We start from the raw sequence: 16,170 nt of genomic DNA, 5'->3' as shown, positions 1-16,170 counted from the left end.
AGATGCTACAGGGTCCCCGGATAAATGCACGTAAAAAAAGCTTCTCAGAAAGACAGATATAGAGCGAATTTGTATTGCCTCACTAGAGTCTTGAATACGAGTCTCGGATAGGCAGCGGACATCGATGTTGAGACTTTTTAAAGACATAGCCAACCATATTTGTTGTCTGATCTGAATCGGTGCACTAACGTTGAAGGAAGCCAGTTTGAATGGTACACGTGGTTACAGAAATACTATTTCACTATTCGTAGTCTATTGTAGCATTCAACTCTCGACCGGTCAACGACTCGAGATCGTTAGGATAGGGCAGAGTTTCCACCATAGGTGAGCTGTTGTGTAAGTTGAAAAATAAGAATACACAAAGTGAGAATGAAAGTAGATAAGTGACGTAGTATAAAAAATAAAAATGAATCTTATCAAATGATCGCGAGGGTTATTTACCTCAATGCTAACTGAAGCAAGAATAGTTTTTCCAGTAATTATCGTCATTTGATTTGTGAGTGAGCCGGGATACTATCCGGGTGCCCAAACCGAAGTAGGTGGTTTCCGTAGGAGCCACACCCGGAGCCTTCGACCTAAAGGTCTAATCCACAAAGCAGTAGAGCAACGTTAGGAGATATAGTCCCTTGATAGCCGGTAATCAACAATAGGTTCATGTTCCATTTGTTCCTCCAGGATCCTGGAGCTTATGTGCACGAATGGTTTGGAATCAGGGTTTTCCAAATCCACTAGGTGTACTCTCCGCGTCTGTTGGGGACGTTAAGTCCCCAAAACTCATATTTTGTAATTTTACCTTTGTGGAGCTTGTATGCAGATGTATGCTTGGGCATTTCTTACCACCCACGCCCATAGTCGACTGACGAACTTATCGATTAAATGTTTAAAAACTTCCATGGCAATATCGATTATATATATTTGTATAAATACTCTTGATTTGTGTTTGATTGACCTGGTATCTTCTGGTTGTCTGTAGAATACACTTTCTACATCTTACAAAGACTTCTGGATCGAGTTAGCTGAGACGGGAACAACGGACCAGTATAACCTCTCGAGTTTCTGAATCCTTGATTCTTCGTTCCGTTCCGAGTAAGACGAATCAGTAGTAGCGTTCAAGTTAACTAGCATAACAGTGTCCACAAACCCGGTTGTGGATGTATACTCGTGGCTATTTGAGAGCATTACGAGAGGTAGAGCGGACTCTCCCCAGGACATTTGGGTGAGATAGTTCAACTATAAGTTCAAAATCTGCTAATGGGTAAACATAGTAAGCAATTTAATTTAAACAGTGGATGCACAAGATAAGCAATTCCGATAACATTTATTAGAAGTAATTCTGTATATGATTTTGTTTTCAGTAATCGGATTAATCAGTAATTAGTATTGATGATAGAAAGTAATTTATCTAATGTTGAATTATTGAGTTTTTATCATTCAAACAAATAGACTTTAGGTCTTTTTCTATCACAGTCAGCATGAATTTCGTTTTTGACTCAAATCTCATGTTTGTAGCTTATTCAATTTATTCACCAATTCTCATGATTCTATTTTTAATAATTTTTTTGCCAGTTGAATGTACAGTATTTAATAGGAGAGATCGAATTTTACATGAATATTGCGAACTGTAACCCGGTGAAATCAAACAAACTGGGAGTGGATTATTTACTAATTGATAACATCGTTTAAAACTATGAAATGAATGAAACTGAAAGTGTAAATCCCTTTATCATAATTCATTTGTCTAAAAGTGTTGTGTTTTTTTCTCACAAGAATTTAAGGTTAACTTTCAAGCACATTCTACTGAAGAGTCCTCAACCAGATAAGGTAATGCTATCCTATACTGTATTCATTTTCAATGACTTTTCAGCTTAAGTTAATCCTTAAGATAACCTTTCTAATAAAATAATCATTTAGTCCAGTATTTTTATAGTCCAAACACATGTAAATAATAAGGTTACTATAGATCATTTTGTTACAATGTTGAGTTAAATATTAAGAGATAAATATCCGTCACCAAGACAGACAGTTGTTTAGACATTTTTATTATTGAAACTAAATGAAACTGTATGAAGTTGTTTACACAATCACAGCTTGAATATAAACTTGTGCACTTTCACGAAATATATAGTGTAATTATGTATTATTTTTATTGATACTTATTGCTACAACGTAAAACAACCATAAACTTATTTAAGGTTAATTCCCATAATCTGAATACATCTTAATCAACAAATACTTTCGAGTTAGCTTCGAGGGTTTACATTTCTGAGTACGCCCCAAACAATTTGAGACTGAGAGGAGGGACGGCTCTATATAATTCAATGGCTCGGCATTTAATTGATACTGGGCATACCAGTGACATTCTCCCGTCTTTTAAAATTATTAGTAGACAAAAAGACGCAGTGATTCTCCGGTTAGCCGGAGCTGTAGCAATAAATAAACGTGATTTATCTGTCTAGAAAAATATAGCAATTTAACATAGCATAGCTTTGACTAATTCCGCCTGCAATTACTGAATATTTTTTATTGTCGTTATTATTAGTAGTATTATTATTTTGTCAGTGTTTTTTTTTGTTACGTGGTCATCACCAAACAAGTTCTTACCTAATGTATATCAAAATCGTCCTTCCGTTCCTCGTTTTTTTTCAGTATAGGATTGTTGCGATTGATGAGTTTTTATTGAGATCGTGAACCAATCATTGTTAGATTACCATTGAAAACCAGGAAACACTGGATGGCCATTTCGTACTAGTATGGGACTCTTCAGCCGTAAGCATTCATGATCCTTGTGCGCGACTCCAATTCAGGGTCTTTAGTCTTGTGCTTCAACGGTTGACCTCCAGATCACTGAGTTGGTATCCACTGTCTTCTGTGAGCAACTGCCTCATAGCCAACACGGTTGAACTCTACTGGTCACAACTACCCATTCACTCAATTCTTTGAACTTATGTAAACTCTTCGTATATTGTTTAGGTATTACGTGACCCATCTCATCAATTTCTACTTCTAGACAATTGCCAACTCATAACTAAATGTCTTTTATGTCTATTTTCAAGTGACATGAGTCATATGCAAACTCTTCACAACTCCTACAGTTATCACACAATCTATCCTATCTGTTTTCCGCTTTCATTTGATTACTGTCTCACCCCCTACATAATGTTTTTGAATTCCATCTTTAAATAACCTCATACTTGATCTTGGATATATATAGTTACTATTACTTATCTCTGTTATCCTGATTCATTCCATCATTAACGCCATTTGGTTCACATACAATCATACATCAATGTTACCTTTCAATACATACGTTGTTGTAAGTAGCTGATGAAAAACAACGGAATATGATAAACTCACACTACTCTGTATCAATTGTTGTTTCGGCTTTATTCAAATTCGTAAAGGAAACTAGTTGCATGAAATGTAAGGTTTTTGTTGATATACTCAATAAACCAATTACATTCTACGCGCTAATTAAACTTTTATGCCTTTTACATCGCTAACATTTAACATAGTTCGTTAAAAGCCGATTCTGGGATTTGGAAATGTGGTCTGAATGTAATTGCACCAGAGAGTTGAAAAAGATTAGCCTAGTGTTAAAATAACACTTTTTATTACACTCGGAGGATTTATTTTCTCTAAAAGCACAGTCTTATATCATTTTGTAAACTTATCAACTATAACTAAAAGATACTTCTACTTATGTTTGGTTCAATTCTATATTCAAACAATATAAGTAGCCTACTATCTCATTCAGGTAGCGAGATTGTGTATTTATTATTATTATTGTTATGATTATTGTATTCGGTAATTACTAGCGTTTCAACCAAACCAGTGATTATCCATTTTATTTATAATAATAAATTTTAATTCTTCTATGTGAATGAGAGTTTGCTGAAAGAATATAAATAGATCTTACTATAGAAAGTCAATCTCTTTTCTACCGATTAACATTAACTTATTCAATATCCGACTATTGTTCCTTCTATAATAAACCGACAAAACATATAAATGTACAATGAATTTTCATGTGGTGTTGTTTTATTTTGATTTTTATATCTCTAAAATATCTTGGTGAGAAAACAATTGAACAAATAAATAAATATCGAAATAAAAATTAATCAACAGAACTAATTTATTAGTACATCAGACAAAAGATTTTCATTAACTGATTAAAAATAGTGAACTATTTACCCAGAAAAAGGCATGGCTAATGCACTGATAACATAAACATGATAATCGTAGGCATAACTAATGATCATCTATTATTCCATTAAAACCTTGTTTCTCTATGTATATTTGTGTCTGTTACTTTCGATTAAACGAATACTGTTTTTTTGTCACTCTGATAATTGCCTATTTGAAACGATTACCAAATAGGTCTTCCCTTTTTTGCTGTTGTGCGAAACAAACGATGAATTACGTTGATATGCTGCTTATCGTGTTTTTGTGATCTTATGTAATATAGGTGAATAGATGAGTGCAAATAAGAAAGAAGAATTTACTAGAAATGAGTAACAGGAATTCCGTAACAACAAAATTAATCTCTACCACTGGCCAAAATAAATTATACAGATTATTTGTTGTGATCAAATAATTGAATGAATGACTAGTAATTAGTAATATTAATAGGGGCGATTTTCAAAACAACACACCATCAGTTAGTGTCAAATGTTGACAAAAATGTTTTTTTTTTTAAAAAAAACTAAACTGATCCGAATAAACCATCCAGCTAATTAATCAATATGCGATCACCAGTTAGCAGCTCGTTGTTTCAAATTTATTATTTCCACTATAACATCCAAATATTTTGAGTTTGACTGAAACGGAACTACAGCAAGATATTTTCCACGAAAGCCGTCATCTCAAAATATCTTTCATTTTTAAAGGCAAAGGAAAGCTTAGAGAGTGTGGGCCTCAAAAAATTAGTGAATTTATCCGTAGTCCAAGGATTTCCGTTGTTTGAGAAAGAAAAATGATCATAAAATTAATTTGACTGTCTTACTGACTTTCCAGGATATAATGACTGCCAGAATTCCGATACAAAACATAAAAATACTAGTTTTTGGTGCAACTTGTAATTCATAGTAAATTGGTTTATAGAAAAATGAGTCAATATATTTTGACATACGAAGTTCTTCCGTTGATGAATTAATATATCATTCCTTCATTATGGTATAATATTTAAAAAATGTCGACATTAGTGATTACTTAGTTTGCAACTCATTATGAAAGTCAGCACAAATTTTAGTATGCTATCTATCTATCTATCTATTTAGATCAGTGCGAAGTAGCTGTTGTTTCTTTAAAATTATTTAGTTCGAATGCATATAGATGAACCAAGGGGATCTGAAGAAATAATTTAAACTCAGTTGTGTTTGGCAGATGAATAAACTTATCTAAAACTTAATCATTGAACTCGACTGAATTGTCTAATCGGCTTCATTTTTACTTTTTATTTTCGCATATATGTATATTTTAAGAAGCGTTATCATTTTATAGTGGTTTATTACCAGGTAATGGACACCTATGCAAACTGTGGCATTATCTACCTTTTCTAGTTTTCATATTCTTCCTCTTCTTTGAAGGGATGTCTCGCAAAAGTTTGTCGAATAAAATTAACTGTAACTCGAAATTTAAATATGTTTTTGAAGGACTCATCCACGCGTATTACCTACATAAAAGGTTCGATAAACGTGGCATTGGTCAATTGCAAATAAATCAGTGCTATATGGGGTCATCCGTGGTTCGAATAACCCAGTTGTAAAGTTACAAATAATATAGCTCGGTGACGCAGATTAAGTTCCTGTAATACGTGTCGGGACTTTCAATTTTATGGATACATTTAGTTGACAAGTGCGAACTAGCACGAAACACAAATGTAGAGTGTCCGGTCAGCTATCTCTAAAAACCCAAGTACAAGTTTTTACTGTTTTCTTAAGCACTTTTTATCCTTCTCAATTAGAGTTATTACTGAATTATTTTGTTTAGTTCTGTTTCTCAGCTTATTGGTCATTTATCTTTTTGCCCTATTTATCTAGTAATAACAATAATAAATATTGTATTGTAATAATGTCATTATTGAATATTATAATAAACCATAAACTATATGTTAATCAGTTTAATAATATAATACAGTGCCAGTGTACATTTCAAGATCAAAGGAATTACGCGACAGATTAAACTAAATAAATAGAAATAATTTACCGCAGAAAAAAGAGTAATAAATCGTGTTTTTTGTGTGGTTTCTTTTCTTGGTTTGTCTTTTTGTCTCTCTCTCCTGCTTCTTTTATCTGTCTACCTTCCTTCAAACCCCAACCCTAATTATGTGCTAACAAATGCACAAATACAAATTATAAGTTTATAGATGAGAACTGTGAAAAATAATGGTACAAATACAGAACTTTTGCAAGCATACAGTGAAATCGTACAACACATAACACCGTGAAAATGTTTAACCACTGTGATCTATCTTTCAGCTATTATCTTTCTAACAATTTATCGCAATAAAATGTCTTAACAACAAACTAGGTAAGTAGCTGGTCGTCCGTTTTTATCTAAATTTATTCGACTTTCTTTCTTTCTCTCATAACGATATTCAATCGGTGCATTTAAACTCTGAAAAAAATGCTACATTGATCATATTTTTCCCCCGTAATGATGAAACGAAATTGATAATACGCTAATAATGGTAATGTTAATAATTGGTTTTAATATTCTCAGGTTACCTCCTCCCTAACAGACAGTTTTTTTCAATAAATTAGTAGCTTTTCTTATAATGTCTTATCTATACAGCTTAGTTATTGTATCATACATCTCACCTGCCTACCAGTGTTTTTTTAAAAATCATCTCTTCTATCCTCTGTGTTTGATTTAATACATTGGATAAATGCATTGCATTTTTAACAATGGAAGGTAAATGATTGTTATTATTATCATTACTAGAAAACATATCATCCCAGGAAATATTGCCGCCATAAGAAGGAAAATAAATTAGATTTGGAAAGAAAATAGCCAAAAATAATAGAAATGAAGGTAAAATTAAAGCAATTAGAAAACTATTTTCGATACACTAGTGATTATGTATGTGTAGTTTTAGTTCTTTGGGGTTTCAAACCGGCACCTTGTTTATGAAATAAACAAGATGCTATAAAAGGCTAGACATAGTATATATATATATATATATATATATATATATATGTCTATTATGTGTTTGTTTACTTTAGAGAGAGAGAGAGAGCTGCTATCTTCAATAAGTGGAAATCAGTGAGAAACTTGCATACAAACAGAAAAGATTTACATAATACTATAAAATAACTGAAAAACCATTTGAAAACATTTTTTTTTAGTGAAAACCAACGGTAGAAAATAAATATAACAACATTAATATTGTTAATTACGTTTGTGATTATTATCTTTTCTGTAATTAATTAGGATTTCTATAACCCTTTTCTATGCAAAATAAAAACACTACATTGTGTACATACAGGTATACAAATGCACAAACATGTACACTTATTACAATGTATTTACAATATATTCATTCATTTATCAATGTTTATGAGGGGCCTTCAATTTTATCAGTTTGGTTCCATCAATTATCAACGATTAAGATATTTCTTTAAAAAAATACGGCTATATGATGGGACATTTTTTTGAATGATATCATTGTTACAACTGTTATTTGTGTTTATTATTACTAGTTTGATTAATACAATAATAATAGAAATTAGAAACAAAAAACGAAGGCTGTAAAAAAATTGTTTAGTTCCCATCAAAATTTCATATAAACCAAATGAATAAACTAATTATCTACTTATTTATGATGTATAATACAATTACTATGTATGTGTAAGTTTAAAACATTTATCAGTGTTCTTGTTAACCGTCACAGTAGTTGTTGTTCGTGTTATCCATTGATAATTGGCAATCAACAATATAACCATTAAACTTTCCTTCTATTAAAAGGCGCCAATTACATATGTATCTATCACAATTAATTCCCTAGTACTATTGAATTATTCCTATTCAATTAATATATTATTTTGTTATCATTATTTTTATTAACCTCTGTTTGTTATCATTATGGGAAACTACAAAATAAATATTACAATTACAGTTGTATTTATTGAGTTGTTTAAAAGATATAGGTATATCAATAACATTTAATTTGGCTTAGCTGTCTTTTCTGATAATTAAAGGATCAAAGTATCATTTAATATGCCGAAATATTAATTTACTTATATATATATAACACGATAATGTGGCTTCTACAAAGTGTAATTATTCCTATTATTACCTACTATCATTATTACTTCAACTGCTATTATGTTATCCCTATTATTTACAATATGTATGATAATTAATGGAAGCTATCTTTATTATAATGATTATCACAGGAACTATTCTATCCATTCATTAAGGATGGTAATTAGAAATTTTTGAAATTTTTTTTGTAAAATATGTTTCAATTCGACTTGATCATTGAACATTATAGTTTTAGTTTAGTAATTTGAAAATTTTTCTGTGTCAGTAATGAAGGGTATTTTAAATGTGTAACTGGATTAAGTTTACTAATACAGTTTTAGATAGAATTAATTTCCAGCAAATAAAGTGTAAAATGTTAATATACAGTTAAGTAGTTAATGTCAATCACAAGACCACTTTAAAAACGTAATTATTACATAAGAACGTTATATATTAATAACAGATTATCATGATGTTTATGGTAAACAGTAATGTTATCTGCATTAGTTTCGTGTTTAACAATCCAAGATCATCAATCATAATAATCGCAAGATAATAAGCATGAACCAAGGTTACCTCAAAATGAATATCAATTACTGAATTATTATCGCTATTCATAAAGCTTGATGAGCTTAATTCTGTTTGGGAATAGTTGCCATAATGCATGTCCATGTGATGTCAAGGATTAAGAATGTTCACCATTCTATTTCCGACTCATTGTTTCAAATTTCTGTTGCTCTCTATAATATCTATTGATGCTAGATTTGAGCCAGTGGAGGGCAGTTACTGGACGTTTTTGAGACGGTCCATAAAGCGACGAAACATTGTGTTTCCTGGATAATATCACTTCAGGACGAAAATTATCTTTATAACTAACAACTACCTTCACTGAACACGCACTGACCTTCAATGTACTTCACTTTATAACTAATTACGAATAAAACAACTGAAGTTCAACTTTAATTAGCAAAGGATAATTAATCTCTATGATCTTGTTCTATTTTGAGACATAGAGTTTGGAAGCAAATACAGTCCATTAGAAATCTTAACAGTCTAAAATCAGGATGATTGTAACTCTAAACATGGTGCTAGATTTCAGAAGCATGAAATTCTAAGAAAGCGTCATTTACCGTTGGATTGTTAAATAATAATAAACATAAAACAGCAGTTCGAACATTCCATTTAATATTTTAAGAGGTGCACAGTTACATGGTTTGCCCTCTTTAACAGAAATCTTGAAAATAAAATTAATGGTCAGTCATGGCTAAAGGTCATTCAGAATGAAGTTGGATAATTCACAGTGCTTGATTATTGAAAAAAATTATATGACTAATTACAATAAACATCGGAATAAGCAGTTGCTTTGAGTTACTCATGAATGAGTAATAAATGTCCTGATAATAGTGGCTTCATCATGCGATACTATAAAAAAATCAAACTTCCCTTAACTTGAAAAGTGCATTTAGTATGAATATATCAACATCATTTATACCTTTTTATCACAAAGGTATAATACAAACTAGATAAAATCATCTTCCGAACGTACAGTCTACTTTTCCGCTGTGTTTTTTTCAGATTACACATTAATTTACAAAGAATCATCTTTGTTCATCACAAATTAACATAAAAGTTTTACCTTTCAAATTAATTAACACGGGAAGTATCTAAATTTGGATGCAACTAATTATAGGATTCTTTAATTTTACAAGCCTTACGTCACACTGATACACTATAAAGATTAAAAGTAAAATCAATTCATGTATTGACAGATGATACCATGATTGTAATAAACTTATTTCTTTTTACTTACTTACATAATTACTTACGTCTGTTACCCCTCGTGGAGCAGAATAGGTCGACCACCAACATTCCCCATCCAACTCTGTCCTAGACAATCCTTTCCAGTTGTCTCCAATTGTTATTCATCCTTTTCATGTCTGCTTCCAATTATTGACGCAGTGTGTTGTTTGGCCTTCCGCTTTTCAGTTACCCTTCAAAATTACAATTTAGCACTTATTTCGTGCTGCGATTTGGTGATTTCCTTAGTGAATGTCCTATCCACTTCCAACGACCTTTTCTTAATTTCCTCTTCAATTGGAAGCTGGTTTGTTCATTTGCACAGTAGACTGCTGCTGATGGTATGCGGTCAACGGACATTCAGTTTCTTAGGTGGAGAGTTGTTCATAAATGCTTGTATATTTTTCATGTTGGTTGTAGTAGCTCTACAGGTTTCAGATACATACACTAGAACTGTCTCGAGCTTTGTGTTGAACATTCCGACTATGATATTGGTTGATAGTTGTTTCGAGTTCTATATGTTCTTCAACTGTAGGAATGTTGTACTAGCTTTACTAATCCTTGTCTTTACGTCCTATCCACTTCGAACAACCTTTTCTTAATTTCCTCTTCAATTGGAAGCTGGTTTGTTCTTTTGCACAGTAGACTGCTGCTGATGGTATGCGGTCAACGGACATTCAGTTTCTTAGGTGGAGAGTTGTTCATAAATGCTTGTATATTTTTCATGTTGGTTGTAGTAGCTCTACAGGTTTCAGATACATACACTAGAACTGTCTCGAGCTTTGTGTTGAACATTCCGACTATGATATTGGTTGACAGTTGTTTCAAGTTCTATATGTTCTTCAACTGTATGAATGTTGTACTAGCTTTACTAATCCTTGTCTTTGCGTCTGCATCTGATCCTCTACGTTCATCGATGATGCTGCTGATCAGGTACGTGAAAGACTCCACCTATTACAGAGTTTCGCCATCAAGTGTGATTAGGTTGGTGTTCTCCGTGTTGTATTTGATGATGTTGCTTTCCCCTTGTGTATGTTGAGGCCCACTGATGCAGATATTACTGCTACACTGGTTGTCTTCACCTGAATTCGTTGGTCTGTATGGGCTAGAAGGGATAGGTCGTCTGCTAAGTCCACATCGTCTAGCTGCGTACAAGCTGTCCACTGTATTCCGTGATTCCCGTCAGATGTGGAGGTTTTCATAATTCAGTCGACCACTGGAAGAAAAAGGAGGAGGAGAGTTAGCAGAATTGCCTGACTCCGATCCTCAATTGGAATGTGTCTGTCAGTTGTAATCCATGCACTAAATTGTGCTGTAGCCCGTCTTATGAATCCCATATGATGTTAACGATTTTCTCAAGTACACCGTAGTGTCGAATGAGGCTCCACGTGGTTCTTTTATCCACTCTGTCAAACGCCTTCTTATAGTCAGGGAAGTTGACGAATTCCATCCAATCGATTGCACAACGATGATCTGTAATGTCGCGATTTGGTTTGTGCACGACCAATCCTTACGGAATCCAGCCTGTGGATTTGGAAGCTGAGTGTCTGCTGAATCTTACATGTGTTTCAACAATATTCTGTTGAAAACGTCTCCTTGTACTGATAGTGGTGTAGTTCTTACATTTGCCTATATCTCTTTTCTTCCTTATCATGACGAGATATCCTTCTTTCCAGTCTGTCAGTGGCACTTGTTCTTCCTCCTACATCTTCCTGGATAGGACGTGGAGCATGTTTACAGTTACCTGTGTGTCTGAATTCAGTGCCTCAGCTGGTATACTGCCAGATCCTGCTGCTTTCCCACTCTTGATTTTCTGATGGCCATTATTATTTTTGAGATCGTTTGTGGAGTGACATTTATCGTAATGTCTGTGTATGCTGACTCAATGTCCGGTGGGTCCAGTGAAGCAGATCTATTCAAGGGTTACTCTTGAAGCTTTTCCGCCGCCATTGCTAGGCCTTCCACACATTTCTTTTTGTCAGCTCCAATGCTCTACTTCACCTGCTTATTTGCTTCTGTGTATTCAGCTTGTCTTGACTTTCTCCGTTCTTCGGCTGTTGTTAGTTGCTATCTTCTTATTTTGCCTTTCTTGAATATTCTCTAGTGTGTCGATAGAGATCAACTCCGTATGATGGTACTTTTTGAGGTCCAAAACCTCTTAAAACATCGAGGTTAGTGCTCCTTTGATCCCCTCCCAATAGTTCTACTTAATAGTTTCCTCTTCTTCCAGTAGATTATGTAGAGCTCGGAACCTGTTGTTGAAAGTAATGCTGAATTCGTTGAATTTGTCAGTCTGTAGGAGGAAGGCTTTATTGAACCTTAATGATGCTATTTTTCCAGTTGTCCAGTGTTTCTTTAGCTTCAGTCTCATCTTGATAATTACAATCATGTGGTGATTTGAAGCTATGTCGGCTCCTCTCCTGGTTCGCACGTCTTTCTTTGACGTCGTGAATATTTAAGAGATGCAAATATGATCGATCAAGTTTTGTGTAGTGTGATCAAGTGAGACCCATATAGTTTGTGTATGCATTTGTGGGAGGATATAATATCGCCTACAACCATTTTGTTGAACTCACATACATTTTCAAATCTGTCAACATTCTCGTTCCTTTCTCCTAATCAGTCCATGTCGTCCCATGGTATGTTCATACCTGGTGTCGTCCATTCGGACGTTGGCGTTTAGGTCTCTCATCAGGATGGCCAGGTCGTTTCCTGAGTAATTGGCTATGATCGATTGCAGTATCTCGTTAAACTGATCTTTGTCTCTGTCGCTGTTATCAATGGTGGGTCCATAACAGTTTATAAAATTCATTGTAGTTCCCTCCTTCTTTGTTTTCAAGGATACTTTGATGATTCTGGATCTGTGACATTCCCATCCTATCCTGCTTCTTTGGACAACGGCAGAGCAACTCCCTGAGTGTGTGAAACAATTTCCTCTTCGTGACCGGAGTACAGCAACATCTCTCGCGTATCTATCCTTTTCTGCCCAGGTTGGGTCTAATGAGTTTCACTGCTCATTTCCGAAGCTATTTGACTGGTTCTCCCAGTCACTCACATTGACTGGACATTCCGTATGCCTATATTAATTGTTTGTGTTCAGTAACTAGATTAAATAAATAACGACAAACCAATTCAATAAGAAAGATTAGTTCAGCAGAAAAGTTAGGGCTCGTCCGGGATGAACTAATCTTTCCTATATTAATTGTTGATTTGGTTGTTAGAAGGGGCATTGACCTCGTGACTTGCGAAGAATATTGGCTTTCACCATGGGTCGTCATAATTCTTCTGTGTGAAAATCCTTCAACTCACAGGACAGATTTTAAACGCTGGCCCCATACCCAACCATCCTCCTTTACCAGGGCTCAGGACCATTAGTAACCCTAGAAGCGGTACAGGCGGAGTTTAATTTCTTCTAGCAAGTCTTATTGACTGTTATTTTTGTAATAAGTCAATAATTTTGTTCTTAATTTATATTAGATTGATAAAGTAGCTCATTTACTAAGTACGGGATTATATATTCGATTTTTAGTCAAACTGTTTATACGAGGCTATTGATGCTATTCGATTGCTCTAACTCTATTATGTGGAGCATGATTTGAAAACTACTGATTGAATTCCAAGTAATTTAACCACTGAGACATCAATTACAATATTTACTAGGAGTCACAAAGGATTTTAGGAATACTGAATTATACAGTCAGACACACAGTTAGGAATACATATATTCTAACCAAGTAACTAGTCGAATGAATCACTTATCGGTAGTATTTTGAGTGAAATGTATATTTTCCACGAAAATAAATTCTCCTTAGAACATACCACTAACCAATAAACTCATCACTAAAGTGTACTAAATAAATTTACCCACTAGCCAGCTAAATGTTCTTCATTGTTCAGTTAAGTACTCATGAAACATAAATTAAATCAGTAGGATCTATCAATGAATACTTTTTTAAAAAATGTATTCAGGAATTTCATTTTCAAACTGTTTTACTAAGTAAATTAATTAACAGTTGCTTAATTCATGGAAAATCTTTTAAATCTCATCGGTTTCTTTGCCTACTGTATCTTAATCCATCAAGAATATAGTAGTTACACAGCGTATTATTTCGGAAAAACGTATAATCATAAACTTATTCTTCTATGGATTAACTGCAAAAAATGAACATTACGTCGGAAAGAATTTCGCACCTATTATTACGTATGCATTGTTGGGAGAAAGTGAACATAGGCCTAATTATAAAATAATTTTATCATAACAGTTAACGAAACTGTCTTGTTTGTATGCTACCGAAAAAGCACCATTTCTTGTACTATGTTTCTCGCGATATACATATATATATATAACAAAAATGTTAAACGGTGAATAAAACAATTACCCTTTTGGTGGATACGAGATATGCAAAGCCTAATTGGTTAATAAAATGGTTTAAAACCGCTCATTTACTAAGAACATTTTTTACTCATTAAGATATAATTTGATCAGAGAGAAAATGGAACACCGATATTTTCAAAATAATAGTCTTTAAATTCCTAGCTTGAATCTCAATGCATTATTTGGTAATCATTCCATTCCAATTAATCCATTCTGTCCTGTGTTCAATAAGATATGGAACTATTCATTATTTATGATTACACCTAACTAATCAAATATTTTACACTCATGATTCAATCAATTTGTCATTCATAAACTAGCATATGGTTGAAGTCTAGATAGGTACTGCTTTAAGAAGTCGAAATAATGAGATAAAATAAAAAAGTGGATATAATAATAATAATAGTGTCATCAATTATGAATAATTTCTATATGGATAATTATAGTAGAGGAATCTCAATTCGAAATTTTAAAGGAAACAAATTAATTCATTCATCTTAACTATTATGACTTCATTTTAACCATTAAGTTCATTCTGGTCACCAATAGATAGATTCAAAATTAATATTTCCTATAAAAAAAACTATGATAAATTCTTCAACTACATGTGTGATATACATTTATTTTAAAAACAAATTTTTCTTTAAAATACTAAGTTACCAAGCGTGCCATGATTTTAATAGATTTTCATGGAACACATTTCAATTTTCATCTTGAAATAACACAGACAAATTAGTAAAATGCTGATAACTATTTTGATTCATTAAAACAAACCGACATATTGTTCTCATTAAAATATTTAAAAAAATAAATAAACAGAACAACAACTAACTAGAATGAAATAAAAATGGATAGTGTGTGTGTGTGTAATCGAGAGAAATACCCACAAAATAAATCTGAGACAATTTATTTTGAAAAGCTGTCACATATATAAAATATTAGACAAAGAAAGACATATAGATGTCGTTTCTTTCATATAAAATTTATGCGATTTTGATGGTAAGTCAATACACATACATACAGATAAGTGCACAAACAATAATGTATGTCTTTCTTCAATTGTAACGTTCACTAGGCTATTTTATCTGAATTTCCTTCACCAACATAATCATAGAATATGCACTCATATGCACACACATACATACATACACTGGAAGATAATTATGTTTTATTTTCTTTTTTGAAACAAATGTGAGACATGAAACAAATAAATGAGCAAACGAAAAAAAGGCGCAATAAATTTTTTTTCCAAAGGAAATAAAGGAACTCGAATCATGGATTAAGTGATAGAATAGAGTTGTTTGCTTTTCTAAACAAAAAAATCCCCCCACATTAAAAAAACACAAAAAAAAAACAAACAAACTACCTTTATTTATCGTGTATTTTTCGGTCTTCCCTTTTGACATAGATTATAAATAATGTAACCAAATATAATTAAAATGATTATCGAGAGTCTAACTAGTTAATTTTATCAAAGTTTATAATTCCTTCTGGAAAAGAAGAACCAATAGTTATATAAAGTACTTTTCTTTCTTCTATTCTATGTAAAAGGGATTAATTGTATCTGTGATTTGTAAAACATTACAAAATCATAAATTTTGTCTATTAAATTCGTTATACATTCAAGGTGAATATTTAAATATGCATAATCACTGATAGATAATGAATATGAAAATATTCAATAATAAAAAATATTCATCCAGTAGCTAATCGTTTATATTTTCAGAATTGTCTTTATGTTTGTTTGTTTTTCA

The sequence above is a fragment of the Schistosoma haematobium genome, chromosome ZW, assembly GCF_000699445.3.
Source record: "Schistosoma haematobium chromosome ZW, whole genome shotgun sequence".
Classification (NCBI taxonomy): domain Eukaryota; kingdom Metazoa; phylum Platyhelminthes; class Trematoda; order Strigeidida; family Schistosomatidae; genus Schistosoma; species Schistosoma haematobium.
The sequence above is the reverse complement of the archived record's forward strand: the minus strand, read 5'-3'. Positions refer to the sequence as shown.